We start from the raw sequence: 7,000 nt of genomic DNA on the forward strand, positions 1-7,000 counted from the left end.
GCCCATGCTCTGGTTTCCCTGTTATTCAGCCCACTCTGGAAAGGATGAAAGGTTTGGTGACCCCTGACCTAAGGGAGCACTCATTCTTCTGGTTCTTTATCAAACTTTCTGAACACATTGTGCGCCTGACTGTCTAACAGGTGGAAAAAAATATAGATCTACAATAGTGTTGGCTTAAACTGAACACGGATAATCTGAAAACAACGATTTTTTTTACTATTTTAGCAATCTCTCTAAACCAAAAACAGGGTTTAAGTGAAGAAAATCTGGTGGTCTCGCAGTATTTGGTGTAAGTGGACTCTGTTACTGTAAAGTGATTTGAATTCAAAAGTCTACAATGTATCATTATGTGCATTTACGCTCCTCCGCATAACTTAAAATGACTTTAATTTGAAAAGGGTGTCTTTTCCTTTGTACGAATAGTGTACTGGTTGTGATAACATCCATTCATTCCGTATTAAGTTAGTGCATTGTTTATGACATCTTTTTTGTGCCAATGTTGGCATTTGATAAGAGGGACCAATGGCTAGTTATATCTGATTAGCTCATTAAGACTTCAAGGCTGCAGTAATGACATGTCATTGTTGTGGGATTTGAAATGGCTGGCTCGCTTTCTGTAAATTTTACAGGAAAGTGAAAACAACTGAAAAGAAAGGTTATTATACACATTTCACCTGTTTTGAATCTTATGTTGTAGCGACTATTTGGATAGGTTAACTTTGCTGAAAGCTAATTGCAGGTTGAGTTGTGTGATATCAGTCAGAATTTAGGTAAAAAAAACAACAACTACATTTTCGGAGGAAGCAATTAAGAGTTCTGCAGGGATGATATGGCTGACTGCTGTCACTGCCTTGAGCATCATTATGGTCATATCGAGCTGACAGTGTTTCTAATCATTTATTTTTTTTTAATGACAGAAAATAAAAAGAGGCATGTGTGTGGAAAGTGTGCAGGCAGAAAAATTACTAAGTTCTACCTTAATCATCTCTTTTAGGAGAGATTGGAATAGATAATTTGTTCTTTTGTTTTTCTTAACCTATGTACCGGAAGTTATTTCAGTCTATAACAGCTGGTTACTGCCTTTAAAATGACCAACACTGTGTCTAGTTGGGAATAATACAACTCTGACATCTCTATTATTACTATCAAGTCTTAGGGCTCCTTCTATCTCATTCAGTTACTGCTCCAATTTTTAAATAACTCACTTCTCTTAATTATAAAACTGTAAGTCTGTTTAGCCATGAATGGCCATGAATTTATAACTGCTTCTCTTTATTGGGAAAACCTCCACAAAAACAAAACAGAAAAAAGTTGAGATGAACTAGTCCCATGCCCCCTGTGTTGCCATCTGTTGTCTACCATGACTGTGACATACCAGTGATGTGTAGACCCACCCATTTTTTCCTATCTTTGTGCCTTCTTGAATCTGTCTTGTCTTTTTATCAGATTGTCTGCCGTTCTACCTGCCTGACTGTTTGTCTGTCTGTCTGTCTGTCTGTCTGTCTGTCTGTCTGTCTGTCTGTCTGTCTGTCTGTCTGTCTGTCTGTCTGTCTGTCTACCTGTCACTGATGCATTTCCCAACTTCCAACTTTCAGTAACCTTCATTGTACCAATAACATATGAACTTTTCCCCCCCATCCCCTTTGCCTACAGAAATAAGATAATATAATAATGTGTGCATTGATATGATCTGAACTTTTCTACATGATGGAGTAATAATAGAATTGTTGGGTTTTTTTTTTCTTTTTGTGCAATACCTATTTATCTATTTCTGTTCAAATAGCAAGTTTCTTTATCCTGAGGAATGCATAGATATATTGTACAGTCCGTCATCTGTCTTTGCTAGCTGTACATGAAATCTTTTCTTTTTTATCTGTATGTCTTTCAGTCTTTGTCATTGTTTGTTTTTATGACTCAGGGGAACTTACTTTCTGGACAGTACTGTCATGTTTAGTCTTCTTCTCTTACTGTTGCCTCTTTTAATTAACTCAATATGAAGAAAAAGTCTCATCGTAGAGGTTGGGTGCAGAACCTGTTTTTAAAAAATTTTAATTAGTTTTTCTGATAAAGACCTAACCCTATAGTATTTCTGTCGGGATTGAGTGGACAAGTTGTATTCTAATAGGTCAGTATTTTGATGAGTTGTTTTTCTTTCATTGTCATCATTATTATGCTAATTTAATGTGCATCTTTTTACACAATCACCACACTCTTTTGGTAAAAAGAAAGCCATACTTTTGGTATGAAAGGTTTTTCTGTTTCTCTTGTGTGAGTTTTCCAATTGTCTCCCCCCCCCCAGCACACATTCTTCTCACAGGCTTCTGTCAGTTTGTTTTTCAACCTGTCATAAAGTTCCTGATGTGGGTGGTTAGCGGGTGCTCTGGTGGGGTTTGCTCCTTCTTTCCTAACAAAATCTACCATCCTTATCTCTCCTTTTTTTTTGTGTATGTTACTCTCTTGTAACACTTCTATTCTTCAGCACCTATATGACCTTACTGTGTTGCAAGTGCCGTAAAACTCTTAGTAAAACTAAAGTTCCTGAAAATGAGTCTTACAGAGATTTCAAAATTTTTTTGGGGGATTTTCTTTTTGATTGTCAAAAATACAAGGAAATAATTTTTACTTACTTGAGTTTAGGGTCCCTGTTTGGTCGGACAATGTTTTCAGGATGACGTCATGTGGGATGCTGTTGAAAAAAGAGACTGATGTCTGTAGTATAGCAGCTAGGGGCTTTGCTGTTGCATAGCAAGAGACTCAAGTCTCGAGTGGGGAGAATTTTTATAGTTTCTCAGTCTGTCCGCTTGGATGTTTTATTTCTGCCAGCCGGGGTTGGCCCTGACTAGCAGGGTTGAAGCCCACCCCCTAAATCACCTATATATCGCGACCTCAGTGTTTTCATGTCGTATGTCCATTTTTTTTTTTTTTTACAGTGAAAACAGTTCATAACAAAGAGTGAGAAGAAGTCATATTTTCAATGTAAAAAAAAATATGGAGATATGACAAAAGGGCACTGAGGTCGCGATATGGTGTCATTTTATGAAATGGGATAAATAAAAAAGATGGGTTGGAAATAAATTGTTACAGCGGTTGCCTGCTCTAAGTTTCAGGGGTTTCTTACCACACAGAGCTGATTGTTTACCCATTATAAAAAAGAAAACCAAGGCTTTCTGTGATGCTGGTATCCTGTTTGAGCATATTCTCATGGTCAGAACAATTGTCTTAGTTATTTTCTGTTGTTTTCAGAAAACTTAATTTAAACAGATTTTGTTTATATGAGTCAACCTTATGACTTGTGCAAAAGTGAAGAAGTTCAAGGAATTGGACTTTTAGGATACAGAACAAAACCTAACTATAGGATATGAAACAAGAAACATGTGTATGTTTACCTTAACTCTGACTTGAAACCTGAAAAAAAGAAAATGACCATGACAATTGTGATATGACCTTGATGTTACTTTCCTTTTATTATTGTTCTATTAATCTAAAACTACTGAAACTATATGTGAGGCAGCGTGTTGCAATCAGGCTCTCGTCAAAATAATGAAATCGAAGAAAACAGCAGTTTTCTCCCTGCTTAGCAATTTTTCTCAAATTTTTGTATTTTGGCTCAAGACCTTTTATGTCCATTTACAAACACATTCCTTTGAGGATTTCACAGAAAACGTTGATTAAAGGCACAAAAATATAGACTTACAGTTTCCATGGACTCTCCAGCTTTGGAATTCACCAATCTTTGGCGGCCATTTTCTCCCTAATTTTACCTCTTAAACCAGGTGACCCCCACCTCCTTCAATCCCAAATATCTCCACTTTTATTGAAGATGGAAGGGTATTTTTTTCATTGAAAGCAAGACAAATGAACAAGCTTTAAGATGATACCAATAACTCAATATGCCCAAAAATTGACGAGAGCTTGATTCCACCACGCTGCCTCACATATATATATATTCAAATTTATTTTATTTTAAAGAGATTTTGTATCCCTCTCAGCCCAGGTTGGCCCTGACAGTTAGGGTTGAAAGCTCGCCTCTTAACTTAAATGATCTAAATTGTGTTGATGGGATGTGAAAACGCGTACGTTTGATCTGCAAAAAGAAATAAAGAATTTCCTAGTCCTGAAATGACCTCATTGTTTGAAGGAGTCCAAACCTCATCAGACTTGCATTGTGTCCTCAGAAATGTTTTTTCGTTATGCATAATGATGGAAGAGAGGATTGGTTGCTTGCGCAGGTTGCATTTTAATTTTATTTGTATTTTAATTTTTGTAAAATTGAAAGTGTGATCACTTTGAATGGACTGAGTGCAGCTTCTTGTGAATGTGAGTCTCTGGACAATGTTTTGCTGCCACAAAGAGGATAAAAGAGTTGTCAGTTGTGACACACTTGAATGTGTTTTTGGAACTTACGTCTTGTATTGGTTGTTGATGATGCAAAATTATACTTCACCACAAACCATACCTTTATACTGCACATTATTATGTGGTATGTTGTAAGGGTCATGACTGATATTTTTTTTTCCTAATTTTATCATCTTCAAAATCATTCTGACTCGCATTTGTATGTGCAAATATAAATTATAATATATATGAATGCAAGTACTTTTGTTGTTGAATTAATGTTATTTGAGACATCTGTGAACTTGTTTGTGTGCGTATGTGTGTGGGTGCAAGATGAAGAACATCATTTCACCATAGACTCAGTGCGAGTCAGCCGGGGTGCTGAACTTTCACAATGGAAAGAGAGGGTGGGACCTTCAAAAGTTATCTAGATTGATGGTTGAAATCTTTTTTTTATGGACCTTTTCTTTGAAAAGGTGCCCACTGACACAATAAAGGTCATTTTGATGGCTAGATGCAAGACTCGGACACATGCCTTTTGATGTTTGTCAGTATTTGCATCCAGCCATTGATTTAGTGCAGGGGAAAAGAAAGATTAAGCAGATACAATATAAAAAAAGAAAAGAAGTAGGACCTACCAGTAGAAGCAGTACCCCATCATCAATGGCTGATTAAAATACATCCGGACAACTTTAGAACGACAGATGTACGCCATTGGCCGATATTTATAGTAACAACCATCTTGTTTGACGTCATTGTGGGATTCCCACTTTGTTGTCATTCACGGAGGCAACACGACCACAAAGCACAATTGCAGTATTTTTAAAGCCTGTAGCCAATAGTGGCATGGTGGCGGAGTGGTTAGTGCGCTTGTCTCCAAAGCAGAAAGTCCAGGTTCGGCCACGGATTTTTTTTTTCCGCCCACCCACCTCTAATGGGTACCTGACTTCAAGTTGGGAAGTAAAGGGAAGTCAAACAAGATTGTTGTCACTATAAATATCGGCCAGTGGCGTACATCTGTCGTTCTAAAGTTATCCGCATGTGGTTAAAATCCCCACACTGTCTCAACTATGGCAAACTTAACTCTTTGCCTCGAATAATAGGTGACTCATATCAGCGACATGAGAATTATTAGGAGTACAGCGGAACTTTGCTTCAACGAAAGGAGATGGTTTCCCCGTTTTTTTTTCTTCTTTAAAATCAATAAAAGTAACCCGGATGCAACTAACACTTAAATCAGCAAGCTCGGATTCAACGAGGTTGCTTCCAGGGTGAGCAGGCCCTGCGTACGTGTCTTCGCTTATTTTTTCCCACAACAAACTTTTATCTATTCCCAAATACCATCCCTGCACCTGCATCATGAACCATTATTCGCTTAGCCGATTGCATGTGACCGATCAGCGTCCTTGTTTCATACTGGCACGTGCACGTGTCTACTGTAGCGTGTCTGGGTTGGATGGGTAGCCTGCACACGTGTGACTGTGTTTGAATGTGTCAGAGGGGGGGCATCAGTGGTCTGGGCATGGAATGTCGCAGATACAAATGCATCAGTCTCTCCCCCCCCGGCAACTGATCATATAAATTGCAATGAAATGATATTATTTTTTTTATTGATAAGCTAGTCTTGACGCAGATCTATGTAATGAATTGTGCGTTGGTGTATGGAATCAAAAGTTGCCATATGCTTGGCTCTATACAGCAACGCAACGTTTTGTCAAACAGTCGAGATGACACAGACGTGCATTTGAACAAATCTGTCTTATTTTGCACAGCTCATAATACGCAAGCATTTTTGGCACCACTTGTTACTTCCCTGTATTCATTACTTGCTCAGTGCCTGTAATTATCTACACAAAAACCTCATGTTGGCTTTAATGAACACTCGGATTCAACAAGATTTTAGGTCATGCCTCGTTGAATCCGAGTTCCACTGTATGGAGCAGGAAGCTAGGTGTTCAGATGTGCCTGTGAGAACTTTCTAAATTGATTATAATTGTTTTAAGCTCTCTGTTCACACGACTGAGAACTTTTAGATTTTACTCTAGCACAGTCTAATTTTACGATGTCAAAAACATACAGGCATGCAGTTAATTTGTCCGACTGTTTCAGTAAATGAGAGGAAGGAAGCATGTTATATCTTTAAAAGCTTGCATTTCAGTGTACAACAATTTTGCTTTATTGAAGCAATTTCAGCCACAACAGAGGATCTTCTGTTGTTTCAGTTTAAGTAAGTGTTTTACGGCACTTGCAACACAATAAGGTCATATAAGTGCCAAAGATTAGAGTGGTACAAGAGAGTAACAAACACAAAAAAGGAGGAGAAATAAGGACGATAGATGTTTGATAGGAAAGAAGAGCAAACCATTCCAGAGCACCCGCCAACCACTCACGTTTTAGTTTTAGTAAGGGTTTTTATTGCACTTACAACTCAATAAGGTCATATAAGTGCCGAAGAATAAAGATGTTACAAGGGAGCAACAAACACACACACAAAAAAAAGGAGAGATAAGAACAATAGATGTTTGATAGGAGAGTAGGGGGAAAGCACACCAGAACACCACGAGAATCTTGAGTGACGAATTGAAAACAAAATGACAGTACTACGTTTTTGAATGACTGTCACACCAGTTTTGGCGAAAGGCAGAAACAACAGACAACCCCCCCC

Source organism: Aplysia californica, unplaced genomic scaffold (genome assembly GCF_000002075.1).
Source record: "Aplysia californica isolate F4 #8 unplaced genomic scaffold, AplCal3.0 scaffold00468, whole genome shotgun sequence".
Classification (NCBI taxonomy): domain Eukaryota; kingdom Metazoa; phylum Mollusca; class Gastropoda; order Aplysiida; family Aplysiidae; genus Aplysia; species Aplysia californica.